At 37.0% G+C, this 14,702-nt stretch overlaps 1 long non-coding RNA gene across 1 annotated transcript; it reads left to right on the forward strand.

Annotated features, from left to right (window-relative positions):
- Positions 1 to 2,971: 2,971 nt before the first annotated feature.
- On the forward strand, positions 2,972 to 14,358 carry LOC110740946. The gene is made up of 3 exons (XR_002516294.2): positions 2,972 to 9,623; positions 11,686 to 11,899; positions 12,986 to 14,358. It is a non-coding gene; the product is annotated as an uncharacterized LOC110740946 (long non-coding RNA).
- The last annotated feature ends 344 nt before the right edge of the window (positions 14,359 to 14,702 follow it).

Below are 14,702 nucleotides of genomic sequence, written 5' to 3' on the forward strand. Positions count from 1 at the left end.
CTTACTTACTATTGTCTATGAACTTGAATCGATTTATCTGAACTCCAATTTTTGGCCAGAGTTCAATTATTTCTTTTTCTGTGGATGTTTATGTTTTTGTTTGTCTGATAGACTAGTAATGAATCCCATAAAGGTTCATAAGAGGTATTTGTGTGAATTTGTTGTGTATATTGATTCTTTTTCTCTTGTAATGGGGCAGTAGAAATCTTTGATGGCATTTTATATATTGATTGGACCTGGGTTTACCAGGAGTGCTGGTGAAGTGTTTCCAGCCCACTGAATTTTTTTGAAATTAATTCTGAAATGTATGTCTAACTTGATTTAAAAAACCAAAACAATGGCACCCACAAAATAAAAAGAAAAAAGAGTAAAAACCACCCTTGATCTACCTTGTTGAGTAATCAATCCCTTCATTACTTCCCCATAAGTTAACATCTTGTGGATGACAGCCTTGATTTCCATGCTTATCTGTTCATTCATTATTAAAGTGAAATAAAGACCCAAAAGTGTCTATGTAAACAAGATACATGGTATTTTTGTCCATGTAAAACATTCATTCTTCTGTATTTTTCCGTCATTCAAATTTTGCACCAAAACATGTTTTCCATTACAGTAGTTTTATAGTCAGTTTTTATGTCTGGTAAGGTAATCATGATAAATATTAATCTTTTAAAGAATAATCCTTGATATTCTTACCTACTGATTTCTAAATACGGATTTATAATAATTTTGTCCTCAGAACCACCACATCAAGGTATCAGTAACAATTAAGTTATACCCATTGTATTGGAAATAGTGATAGCTTTGTAAAATTTCATCTTTCCATTCAGTTATATATAGGTATATATCTTCATTTATTAAAGTGTCCTAGTAAGATTTGCTAGTCAGGGTTCACCAGAGAAACATAATAAACAAGACATATATCTATTACCTAAGTTGACCCATAAAGGTACCCATTGCAATAAGATTTATTACATTTCTTCACATTGTGCTTATTTTCAAAGTTTATTCCATAAAAGTTCATATTTTTGCTTGCTATTATAAATTAGGATGCCTTTCTCACATTATGTTTTAAAGTATAACGTTCTGGCATAAGTAATACGTATAAAACTTGTAGAAAAAATCTTGGCACATGGGAAAGTCTTAATGAATACTGTTGTTCTGTGTATATTTATTATGCATCTAGGCACCTGTGTTAGTTCATTTTGTGCTACTATAACAGAATACCACAGACTAGGTAACTTATAAAGAGCAAAGCCTTATTTCTTACACTTCTGGGAGCTGAGAAGTCCAAGAGTGTGGTGCCAGCATCTGGTGAGGGTCTTCGTGCTGTGTGATAACATGGCAGAAGTGCAAGTGAGAATGAGAAATAGAGGGAGTAAATTGGGCCAAACTCATCCTTTTATGAACCCACTCCCAGGATAACTAACCCACTTCTACAATAATGGCATTAATCCACTGACCCAATTACTTCTTAAAGGCCCCACTTCCTAATAACATTACAATTGGAATTAAGTTTCAACATAAATTTTGGAGGGAACATTCAAATCATAGTAGCACTTAATTCTCTCTAAAATTTCCTTTTGTTAAATATTTTATCTTGTATTTATAAATAATATAATCTATAAATAAGTTTAATTTTTCCCCTTTATTTCAATAAATGCCTTGACAAATGGAATTACCTGAAAGTAAAAAGCTTCTGCATGGCCAAAAAAAAAAAAAAAAAAAAAAAAAGAATGAAGAGACAACCTACACATTGGGAGAAAATATGTGTAAATCATACATTGGTTAAGAGGCTAATATAAATAACATATTAGGAACTCAAACTCAACAACAAGAACCCAAATAACCCTATTATAAAATGGGCAAAGGACTCAGATAGACATTTCTGGGAAAAAGACATACAAATGACCAACAGAAATATTAAAAATGATCAATATCTCTAATCATGGAAAGGCAAATTAAAACCACAATAAAAATCACCTCATACTTGTTAAAATGGCTACTATCAAAAAGATGAAAAAGCAAGGGTTGGTGAGGCTGTGGAGAAAAGAGAGTGCACTGTTGGTGGGGATCTAAATCAATAAATGCATTGCTTATTGCTTTGGCTGGATCCTCAAAAACACATCTTAATATTAATAAAAGAAGACATTTTGGTCTTATTCCTGAGAGTAAGGGGAACCCCATTATTGCATGTTAATTTTCTCCACTAAATTCCCTTTGTTTCATTTAGGGACAGTTTTTTGCTTTGTTTAGCCTGGCCTCCTTCATACTTTGTATTTTTCTCATTGTCAGGTCACCCTTAGTTGTCTATTTTTAGCAATGTGACAATAAAAGCCATTTGGCAACTCTTCGTACATGGACAGAGCTTCAGTAAAGTCCATCAGACTTTACTGAAGAGTGATGGGGATGGGAAATTTTTGTGATGCTGCCTCAAATGTCAGAAATTGGGGCCTCTCAATTCATCCAGCTTTTAGATCTCTTTGACTCCTTTATTTGAAAACGTTAGCCGGGACTTCAGGAGTGTTGCACACAGGGTGTGTGTGGAATTAACTATACAGACTTTAAATGACTCCCTTTTGCTGTCAGGCTCATGTCTTGTTCTTTCTTTTTCTTCTGTACCTTGTACCTAATGTTTCTGAGTCTCAAATCTTTCCGAGCTACTGGAGGGGTAGAATGGCTTTTTCTCCTGGATCATTTTAAATTGTAATTTTTTTGTTTGTTTTTGTTTGTTTGTATTTTTTGAAACAGAGTCTTGCTCTGTCACCTAGGCTGGAATACAGTGACGCAATCTCAGCTCACTGCAACATTCACCTCCAGGTTTCAAGCAATTCTTGTGCCTCAGCCTCTGGAGTGCTGAGACTACAGGTGTCTATCACCATGCCTGGCTAATTTTTGTATTTTTAATAGAGACAAGGTTTCACCATGTTGGCCAGGCTGATCTGGAACTCCTGACCTCTGCCTCGACCTCCCAAAGTGCTGGGATTACAGGCGTGAGCCACTGCACCCAGCCAAATTCTAGTAAGTCTTTAAATTAATAATTTTGTTAGCTTCCTGATTTAGAGCCTTCTAAGATATGAAAACATTATTTAATTTCTAATTTTCTAAAAGCTTTTAAAATTAGGAATTTCAACGCCTTTTGGAAACTCTTGAATTTTCTGATTTTTATTATTTACCCATTATTAAACTTTTCCTCCTCATTCTCTAATTCTTCAGCACTAATTGAGTATTTGCTATGCTGTAGATGCTTCTTAGAGAATACAAAACTAAGTAGAAGATACCCTGGGCCATCACAAAGCTTTTAATATAATTGAGAACCTGTTTAAACAATTAAGTATAATTAAATCAGTGTAAAATGATGTACAGGGAAAATGCTGTGGGGATCAAAGGAAGAAGCACTTAATTAGAAATTAGAATATTAGGGAAAGTTCCACATTGCTGTTGTCATTTGGGTTGGAATTTGAAGCATGAGAATCTATTTTCTATAGTACTAATAGGGAGTTGTGATGGGCTTGCGATAATATTCTGGGCCAAAGAACAGTAAGAAAAAACCAAAAATGTGGGGAAAAAAGTGAGAATACATGGATAATGACAAATAACCTTCTCTGGTTGTTCTCTAAGCTATATGGAAGAGGAGATGTATTTCAAAGTTGAAGGGGTCAGATTAATGAAAGCCTTGAAGGATTTTTGTCTTTATGCCATGTGTGTGGACATTCAGACTTGTCAAATAGTTTTTACAATAGCAACATGATCAAAACTCGGTTTCACAAAGGTAAATCTGGGGAAAGTGTAAAGGATGGATTGGCAAGGTGAAAGATCAGAAGCAGGGAGCCTGGTAAAAGGCCAGAGTTCAGAAAGAGATTAATAGAGTCAAAACTAAGGCATTGGGCATAGTAACTGGAAGAAAGGGATAGATAGGAGAGTCACTTGGAATATATAATTGATAGAAATCACAAACTCATTGGAAATAAGGACTAATAAAAAAAAAAAAGCAGAAATGAAGAATACATCAAGCTTTCCAGCCTGAGTAACTTGAAGAGTTGCAGGATGATTCCCCAAAGTAAACACAAGAAGTGAACAGAAGAGAATAAAAGAAAGATAATAGGATGCTCCTGAAAGATACCATGTCAGAAAGTACCACTCAAAGCTTCTTTGGTCACAGGAAGGAAAAGCTTCCCTATACTTTGGAGTAGTCACAATTTCTCCATGTGGAGCGAAGTTCTAGCTTCATTATATTGGTGCTATACCTAAGAAGTTACAGAATTTGATGAAGAATAGCTGAGAGATTAACTTAGGCTACAATGGAAAACCAGATTATAGATACCTGAATAATAAAATGCAATCAGAAGTGGTGGCTCTCCAACAAAGACAGTGATGCTTGAGGGTGAGGTTTACACATACACACACATACACACAATACATGAACACATACTCACTTGTAGAAGGCCATTCATGGTGGGAAAATTGCATTAATAAGAACCTGGGTGATCTTCAACCCGGGACTGAAAGACAAAATTGAGTCTGCCTTGGAATCACCATTGATCAATGCTAGAATGCAACTGTGCATGATTACATAACTCAAGTTTGTGCCAAGGAAAGGTAACCCTAAGCTTTTTTCTTCCATCCATTCAGAACAAGCAGAGATACCCACCTAATTTCTTAGATGCTTTAATCATGGCCATGGATCAGTCTGTTATTCTGACTCCTCCTGGGCCACTGTGGAGTGATGCTGGCTGTGTCCTTAAAACAGAGGAATCTCTTCTGGGAGGGGGAGTTGAATATCTAGCACTAAAAGCGCTGCCCTAACTCTAATCCACACTGGACTCTCCCAGAGGCATGGTGTCAAGCAAAACAAGGGGATGGGGATGGAGGTACAGGACTTCTTGTCTTGTGGCTGGAATTTCTATAAGAGTTAAACTTTGCCACTCTGATTCCTAAAAAAACCTACTTCCCCAGGGCAGAAATGTGGCCCCTAGAGAACATAAACAAGCGCAGAAATGCATTCTTTCTGAAAAGAAGAATTTCTCTGTGTCACTTTGAGTATCCGCTTTCGCCAGATGATCCATCCACTTTATTTAGGTTGAGCTAATATAACTATCAGCCATAGTTTGCTAATTTCCCTTTTCTGATTTCCTGATCAGGGTGAGTGTCCCCTTCTAAAAATCTTCAAGCCACTTGTTGTTCTTTGGATATATCAACTTTTCCTTTCTCCTACCTGCCGTCTACTACACTTCTTGAAATTTTCCATCCTTAGTTATATTAATTAGTCAAGAATTTCCTTGATATTGATTTTGTAACCACACGATAACTTTGTTAAAACATTCTTCCACAGTATAATTTCCCTTGGGTACTACCATGGCCTGGGGATGATCCTATAATGGAGAGACTCTGAGTGAGGATAACAATAATAAAATTTTGCAGTTAGTCCAAAGACTTATGGATGAGAAACTTCAGAACATTTTTGTGGTTACCTCTGCAGCGTTAGGCAAAAATCTAACCTCTGATCTTCAGATGATAGACTATTAGGGCTGGGCTGATGTTACACAGACACTTGGTGTGGGAGCCAGGGTTTTAGGTAAGGCACATCCCCTAGAAGGCCTTAAAACAGAGAATGCCTGGTCATGCAAGACGCAGCAAGCTGGTAGGACCTGGCTTCTGTCCTGCTTGGTGTGGCATCATGAAAAAATACTATGCCTGTCTGTACAACAGATCAATGTCTCCTTAATAATACCCAATTTTGTTTTCAACAGAAAGTAGTTTATATACTGAAGGTATTAGTCATTATAATCTTCTATAATCCCTCACTTTTGTATCGTACTTCTCAGTTTATAAAACTCTGCACACACTTGATCTCATTTAATCTTCCTATGACCTCAGGCAGTATACTTTATTGACCTCCCTTTGCAAGTGTGATGACTTAGAACCGTGGAGATTAAAGCAACTTTTCCAGGTCTTTCGCTCCTCCTCCTCAAGTACTTTGTCCAGTAAACCACAACTGTTGCATGATCAAGGACCTGAATAGTTGGTGCAAGCCTCAAGCCTGGCTTGGAAACATGCATCAGCAGAGTTGCTCTTGATATTCCTTTAGAACTGGGCTGTATATCCTTGCTCATCACATTTCTACTGTCATGTGTACACATTCTTTCCCTCCTTGCCTTAGTTAGAAACTGCTCACCCCTCCAATCTCAGCTGACTTGTTGGTCCCTTTTGGAAGCTCTCTCTGACTCCACTTACATCCACCTCATCCTGTACTCTCTGCCTGTAACAAACTTCTCTTTTGTGTAATTATGTGATTAATGTTTATATCCCCTTGGAAGCCCTTGTATGTCTATTGAGCAGGAAAAATCTGTTTTTGTTCGTTGTTATGTCTCAGTGCCCAACAGTTTCTACCCCATAATAAGCACTCAATATATATATTTTTGAATGGTTGAATGAATAATTAAGTTTTACTTGAATAGGTTCGCCCATTTGTTGGAAAAGCAATAATTTAATAATCTAGTACTGGAAATGTATTTAAAGACTTTTTCTCCAACTAAGCACATTTTCTTATTGTGAAACAGACCATGAATCCAATCCCCCTGATACTTAAACTATTCCATGGAAGTAAATGAAGCTACATAAAATTAGTTAAGTCAAGCAGAGGAGTATTTAAGAAGTTTCAGTTTGAGCACATAAAACTAGTTTCATCCAGAAAGAATTATTGAATTTATCAAAGACGTCAAGCTTTTTTGTTTCCCCAGGAAGGCTAGCCACAGAAAGACTTTCATACCAGTGGATTAAATTAATTTCCAAGTATACATTTCAGTTTAGGGTAAAGGTAAATGTATCAAAACTGGCCCAAACTATAAATGTCAACTTGTGAGGCACTTTTCTGGCATGCACAAGCTTTTCTCATGAGGATGCTAAATCATGAACTGACAATCTGATTTGTCCATTTTGTCTTTGATGCTAATGCTGTAGCAGGATTGCATACTCCTATTGTTATTTATAGGAAAGCTGTCACAGAGGAGTTTGAGAGGTGACACAGAATTTATTATCTTTATCCATGCTTTTAATAACACTAACAGACAATTCAGTGAGAGCTGGTGCAATTCCCACTGTACAGACAGAGTAAACGAGGCAGATCATATTGCTGGCTCTGTGCTTCAAGAATTAGATGAGCCAGAAAAATGCCTTTGGTGAAACAAGTTTCTTGCATTGACCTGTGAGAGGTATTACTGTGAAATTTCATCCTCTTAAAAAAGTGACTTTGCAATGAAGGAGTATCTGTAGAATAAAAACAATGAAGAGCTATAGGAAGCTGCACAGAGTTTGCCACATGACACCCCTATTGCTCTAGTGGGAAGCAGCCCAACAGCAAGGGAAGACAGGGAGTTGGGAGACCTGGGTTCCAGTTCTGGTTTACAGCAACTTTCTGACTAATCATTGGCAAGTCACTTTACTACTCTGGCTCACAGTTTTTATACCTATAAAATGAGGAAAATAAATTATGTATGGCTCCAAATGTGAAATTGCTGCTTGGCTGCATCAGAAAGACCAGGGACTTTTTAAAATGCAGATTCCTGGCTTCTTTCCAAGACTTAACAAATCAGAACCTTTGGGGGAAGAGTCAAAACTTGGGAATCTATATTTTTAATAGCTCCATAGATGATTCTTGCAAATTAATGAAATACAGCTGGAATACTTTCAGCCACAGATTGTAAGGTCTGGCTCCTTCATTCAACAACCTAATCACAATCCATATCTCCAGGGCAGCAATGGAGGCTATGGAGGTATCTCTGGTTTTGATATAGTACAACTGTTCATCAGGATGTACTGCCTGGGATGGTTAATGTGTACAAAAAATAGGTAGAAAGAATAATAACTACTATTGATAGTATAAAAGGTTGACTATAGTCTTAATCTTACATTGTAAATAACTAAAAGAGTATAATTGGAATGTTTGTAACACAAAGAATAAATGCTTGAGGGAATAGATATCCCATTTCCTATGATGTGACTATTTCACATTGCATGTCTGTATCAAAACGTCTCATGTACCCCACAATTATATGCACCTCATATGTACCCACAAAAATTAAAAATTCGAAAAAAATGGAAAAAGATGTACTGCCTGGATTTTCTAGGCAATACATACTTTGAGGAATATAGAGCTAAACTATTACTAGTCCCTTCAGGTCCATAAATGTCATAAAATGGAAATGGGACATAGCTCTGCCAACAAAGGAGATCCATGGAAAGCTTTTGAGAAGACTGTCATTCACAACTTGCATCTTAGGAAGTTATCTCTTGCAGTAGGTTGGTGGACTACCTGCTGCTGCAACCTAGGCAATGGGTCATGAGCACCAGAACCAGGGTAGTGACCTACTGCATACCTAAACCAAGCCAAAGACTGTCAAGTTGACCCTATAGCCTTTTAGAATGAATGGTGGCACTTCAGAGGCACGTGTGTGTGTATGTGTATTGTGTATTTTTCTATATGACTGTGTTTCTTAAACATTTAAGGACATTTGTGCTCTTTCAATATACCTAGATGTGGTGTATGTATGTACATGTGTTTAAGCAGTTTTGGTGGTGTTTTGGGATGTGGGATCCAGAACTGCTAGAAACTCCAGTGGGAATTTGGAATTAGAAAAGTGATAATTTTCAGACTTGTATTTCTTTCATTTAAACAACTGAATCATAATTAAGACATACTTTCAGCATACTGTGTGTAATTAACTTTGTTTCCTGTGAAAACCTTTACATTTTGAATCAAGATAATGTTTTTTAGTTAAGACCTTTTGGCACAACATTTTTAAAATCAAAATGATGATTTTTAGGGTTAAAACCTTTACATTTCAAAGTAGTAAGAGTTGTATATTGAAGCTAGAATTTTTTAAAGCCAATTCATGTTTGGGTATTTAGCTCATCTTGGCTTTTTTTTTTTTTTCTTGTTGTACCTCCTAACTGATAGTTTATCCTTATACAAAAGATAAAAATTTAAACCTGTTTATGCTAATATGCAATAACTACTTTATTATTGCATCTTAATTTCTGCTCTCAAAATCTTGTTTCAGGGATCTTAAGGGTGGTGGAAATCTCTGTAAGATGTCTTCGGTCTAAGCTACTTGGTTACCAAGATGCCAGTTCAAGAACTAATGACAATTGATATTCATGATTGTATTTGTTTCAGGCAATCCATGCTATGGTTCCTTGAACATCTTCCAAATGGTAGCCTTCTCTAGGCAATATTGTCCATTCTGTTATGTTATCAACAAAAGACTCTGGCTTTTCTCTTTGGCGCCACAGAAATTTATTGAGATACCATCATGTGCTCATTGCTATACTCAGTGCTTTTAGACAGGGATCTATGAGCTGTCTGGAAACACAGAGCCCACAACAGGCTTCATTTGAAATCTCACAGTTGAAATATGTGATATATTAAAGTTCACCTTGCAGGTGTGGGCATTCAGATCACCAACGCTGTGACCTCGCTGTGTGCATGGGAGCTACTACAGGAAGGAAGCTTACAAATGAACTGCATGGATCCCACATTTTGCTAAAATCAAATAGGACCTTTCTCTTCTTTGTTGAATGCCGTAATGCACAAGAAATAAGCCAGCAGAATGCTCACGTCCAAGGTACTCATTCTTTTCACCTAATTCAAAGAGAGCCAGTTTCATCACTTTTATTCTGCAAGAAAAATTTCACCATGAGACAACCAGTTTCCCAAAAGAGAGTGAAATCTTTTATATTTTAAGAGAGTAAAAAGTAAATTTTTCTATTTAATGAAGGGTTTCTATTCAAACAACTCTTGCTTCTCATCAGAAGTTGTCCTTATATAGGAGAAATTACCTGGACTTTAAATTACCTGGACTTTGCTGTCAAACAGATCTCAGTTCTAATCCTAAATCCAGAACGCAATAGCTTTTGCCTTTTTATATTACTTATGCACTGAGCTTCTGTTGTTTAATTCATGAAATAGAGATAATAATAAAACTTTACGTGACTGTTTTGAGGATTAGATGTTAATAAAAAAGCTACTGTACTCAGGCTGTATAAGCCTATGAGTACCACTTAAAGAAATTCCCAGATTGTCTCAGGAATGTGCATTAACACACATGTGCATGTGTGTTAATATGTGCGCATGTGAACGTTTATAGTAGAGTAAGTATGGGCTGGGCACTGGAGACTTGGGTTTCAGGCTCTCTCTCTGTCCCACTGTCTTTCTGTCTCTGTGTCTCTGTCTTAGCCTCAGTTTCCTCATCCCTCAAAGGAACATATCCCAGGCAGATGTCATGACGACTAGTTGAGATGATCTATGTAAAGTACCTGGAACATGGCCAACACTCTATGTAAATACTAGTTTTCTTCCCCCTTTGCCTGTATGCCTTTGCATATGGAGAGAAAGGGGGAGCAGAAGAAAATTAAACGTTGTATATTTCACACTTGCAAAATGATTTCTTAATTATGCTGATGATGATATTGAACATCCATTGCTTACTTTGAACAGTGAAAATCACTTATACCTATTATCTCCTGTAATTCTTACTCCAGCCCTTTTTGAGAGATGCTGTTACTACCTCTCTTTTATAGATAGCGAGGTTCAGAAGTTCAGGTAACTCACCTGAGATTGAACATGGGTCTCCCAGATTCCAAAGTCAACCGAAGTGTTTAAGCGTTTGCTTTTCTGCCTCCCCAACCAAGTTTCCTTGTCCTTTATTCATGAGTGCTTTGTTTGTTTTTTGTTTTCTTTTTGTTTGTCTGTCTTTTTATAATCTTTAAATCTTTAAATGTGGACCAGGAAGAGTACTGTCTTAAAAATACAGACAGCACTAACCTCAGTTGTCTTTAGACCTGTGCTAGTCCAGAAGGTATCTTTTTATTCAGCCTGAGTATTTGATTGTTGCTTTTATAAGTACATAATTGAGAGACACTGAGGAAAAAAAGACAGCACTGCACTTTCTCATTTGCTTTGCAACAAAGGTATATGGTTTGAAGAAGCCTTGCGCTTAAATGATTAGACAGCTTGTGTGACTAATAAGAATATTGTCCCTAAAGGAAAGTAGAACATCTTACGAATACAAGAGCACTCAATTAGAGTTTTAAATTAGAGTGTAATTATGTGTTTTTTTACTCTTTTTTTTTTGAGAAAGAAAGAGAGAGCTTTTAGTCTTTTAGGTGGCCTACTTTTGGTGAAAAAACAATTTTAGGAAGTGTTTAAATTTAAAAAGCTACCCTGTGTCTTGTTTAATTTTGGACCTAGTCCAGTCCCTGAGGGACTAGAAGCAGATAAGTTTGCTTATACCTGGCTTTTTAAGTCCCTTCATTTTATAATTCAAAACAGGGATGAGCTGTTGATATGGATTACTGCACTCAGTATAATGAAATTGTCAATATGCTTTGAGATGCACGGCATGTAATCAGACATGTAGAGAAATAGCCCATTCAACCTTTGAAACAAAAGATTTGCCTTTGAGACCATGACTGTACAAAGCAACCATGCTCTTTATTTAGGAAATAAAAGGTAACAGGGGTAGTTTTCTCAACATGAAACCAAACGTAGTCTTTGACCCAAAACACTCTCCTTTATAGTTTCCATGTACATTTTCCAGGTGGATAAATCAAAGGTTATTGTTTGATTATGGTAGGCCAGGCTCTTGTCTTGTCTAATCAATACTATTATACTTCCTATGACTTTAGAGAGAAGAACAACATGGACGATAAAGACCAATGTGGTTTTTTGTAAATCTAATCTTTTGAAAGGTCTGCCTTCATCTACCACCTGAGCTGGCATGAAACAACTTCTGGGGTTCAAATCTTCTAAACAATGATGCAAGTCTTAGCAAATTTCAAGAACAATTTAAAGAGGGAATAAACACCTTTTTGTTTAACTTGGATCAATGATCTCCTTTTGGTAAGTCTCTTTTCCCATCCTGTGTATTTCCTGTCTGCTCTATCGTTTGAAAGTTTTCTGATAACATTAGTAGAAACTATCAACTGGACCCTGCAATGTTCTGGGTATGGTTGTAAATGCTTTACACTTACATTTTATCTAATGCTTTAAGCGTTGTGAAGGTGGGTTTTGTTTCTCCATTCTATGAATGATTGAAGAGATAAAGTGACTTGTAGTTTCCATAACTATATATGGGAGAAGTCAGATTTACCCACCTTTACTCTTGATCATGCAGATGTACTCATTAAGGATTGCTCTTAATCATACAGGTGGACTCATTAAGGATTATGAGGTGGGGTCTAGCTCATTCTGCCCTTGTTCTTTGTAGTCGGACCCATCACCAATTACTGGCTATGCTTTTCTAAAGCCAGTCATGCCAACACAAATTTGGTTAGGATAAGTTTCCTAGAATCCTGGAAATTCAGAGTTTCAAAAAATGCTGGAGGGCACAGGATCCAATTCCTCATATATACTTGTGAGAAACTGAAGACCAGGAAGGCAAACAAGTAAATAAAGCAACAACAAAAACCTTGTCACGATTCACTCAGATGGTAGGTGGCAGGACTGAAATTAATACTCCTTTCTGCTGTGATCAAATCACTCTGCCTCCATATTACTGGTGATATATTTGCATCTTTACTTGTTTCTAAGAATACATTGCAGAATTTTGCATCATTTTTCAAGTTATTTTTTTAAATACATAGGAATTTTAAAAACCCTTGTTGAGAAAATAACTATAGATGAAAACACAAATAACTGGAATGCTATTATGAGACATCTCAAACCAGAGTAGGAGGCTGAAAGTAACAAAGTAAACAAGCCACTGAATAGAGGAGCTGGAAATAGTGTTAAAAAATCGTACTGTTCAAAGTTTCTGAAAAATGCTCAGGGAGAGGATGACTAGGAGGTACATGATGGGTTTTTGGTGACATCAACAAAATTCTAGTATCTATTTGATGATATTAGTTTATCTGTGCACATGTGTTTGTGTGTATATATATATCTCTGTATGTGTCTATGCATATTTATGTGTATACATTTTTTCAGCTCCCAGCTTCGTGCCAGGTACTCTTCATTGTGCCTGGCAAATATGAATCCCTGCCATCATGAAGAAAGATTGGCCACGAGGATTTTCCCTATAATCCAAGGACTATTTGAAGTTTGAAGTCTTTCAGCTCACACAACACTGGCTATTTTCACCTTTGCCTTCAACTATAAAGGCTGGGCTCTCTCTGCAGGAGTGGGTAAGTACAGCCCATGGCGGAGAAGAGAGAAAAAGTCTTTGAGTGCAGTACAGGCTCTATCACAATCGATGGGCCTCATTAGCCATTCTCAGCCTCATAGATAATGCAGTCGTGGATGGCATCGTTTGGTCTAGTGAAGAATTGTCCAGGAGATTGTGTTGACATCTGAGATTTATTTTAATCCTTTTTTGCAGATTTTCTAACGAGCATTGTAACGAAGTATGCCAAAGAATCATTACATATCTTATAAAATCTTAATAATACAAAAATTAGAAACGTTTTTCATGCATATGTTCAATTTGTTCAAAGTACTGATTTCGCTTTGCTAATTAGCATATACTGCCCTGTGAGGGGACCCTGCCTTTAAGAAGTCATGCTACCTGGATTGCTGTGTATATTTTTAAATGAGTAGTATGCATGTTATGTTTACAGGCTGCTACTGTCAGATCTTATAGTTTGAACTAAATGATGCAGAATGGACACATACCTATGTACATGGGTTTTTTTTTTTTCACTTATTCACTAAATCCTTATTGATTGTCTAGCTTAAGCATAAAAAATAAAGTGAAAAAATAAGGCTTCAGAAGTAAAGAGATATTTCCAATGTGGAGCAGAAGATGTATTTTGGGGATCTGTCTGGAAAAGTAAGTAACTCCTACAAGGGCATGCAGTCGGAGGAGCGGCCGTAGCAAGAATGTAGGACCCAGGGTTGGATGCAAGCCTTCTTTCCCTGAGTCCACACTGAATAGCTGCGTGATCCCGAGCACAGTATTCCATCATTTTGACCCTCTTTCCTCAACTGGAAAATGAGATTAATCTCACCTACTTTATAGTGCTATTGTGAAGATGAAAGGGACTATTGTATGCAAAATTACCTAGCACGGACGAGATAGCCCGTAAAGTTTTTCACTTTTTCCCTTTCTGTTATTTAGTGGTGAGATCTCAAGCAATTCAGTATCCTCAAAATGCAGTGTATGGCACATAGGTCATTGCAATACATCTCCTTCATGAAACTCTTCCTGGCCCTGACTTGGCGTCTCATGCAATGTCCTTCCTTTTTCCTCCCCTCTCCCAAACCAGAAATCAGGTTTTTTTGTTTATTCTTTCCCCAGATTTCTGCTTTCTTCATCCTCCAGACTTCCTTTTCTCTTGAGCATCTATTTGCTTCCCTTTTCTTTGTACAGCACTTTCTTACTTTTTTTTTTTTTTTTTTTAAGTTATACTTTAAGTTCTGGGATACATGTGCAGAACGTGCAGGTTTGTTACACAGGCATACACATGCGATGGTGGTTTGCTGCACCCATCAACCTGTCATCTACATTAGGTATTTCTCCTAATGCTATCCGTCCTCTAGCCCCCCACCCCATGACAGGCCCCGGTGTGTGATGTTCCCCTCCCTGTGTCCATGTGTTCTCATTGTTCAACTTCCGATTATGAGTGAGAACATGTGGTGTTTGGTTTTCTGTTCCTGTATTAGTTTGCTGAGAATGATGGTTTCCAGATTCATCCATGTCCCTGCA

Source organism: Papio anubis, chromosome 10, assembly GCF_008728515.1.
Source record: "Papio anubis isolate 15944 chromosome 10, Panubis1.0, whole genome shotgun sequence".
In the NCBI taxonomy this organism is placed as follows: Eukaryota; Metazoa; Chordata; class Mammalia; order Primates; family Cercopithecidae; genus Papio; species Papio anubis.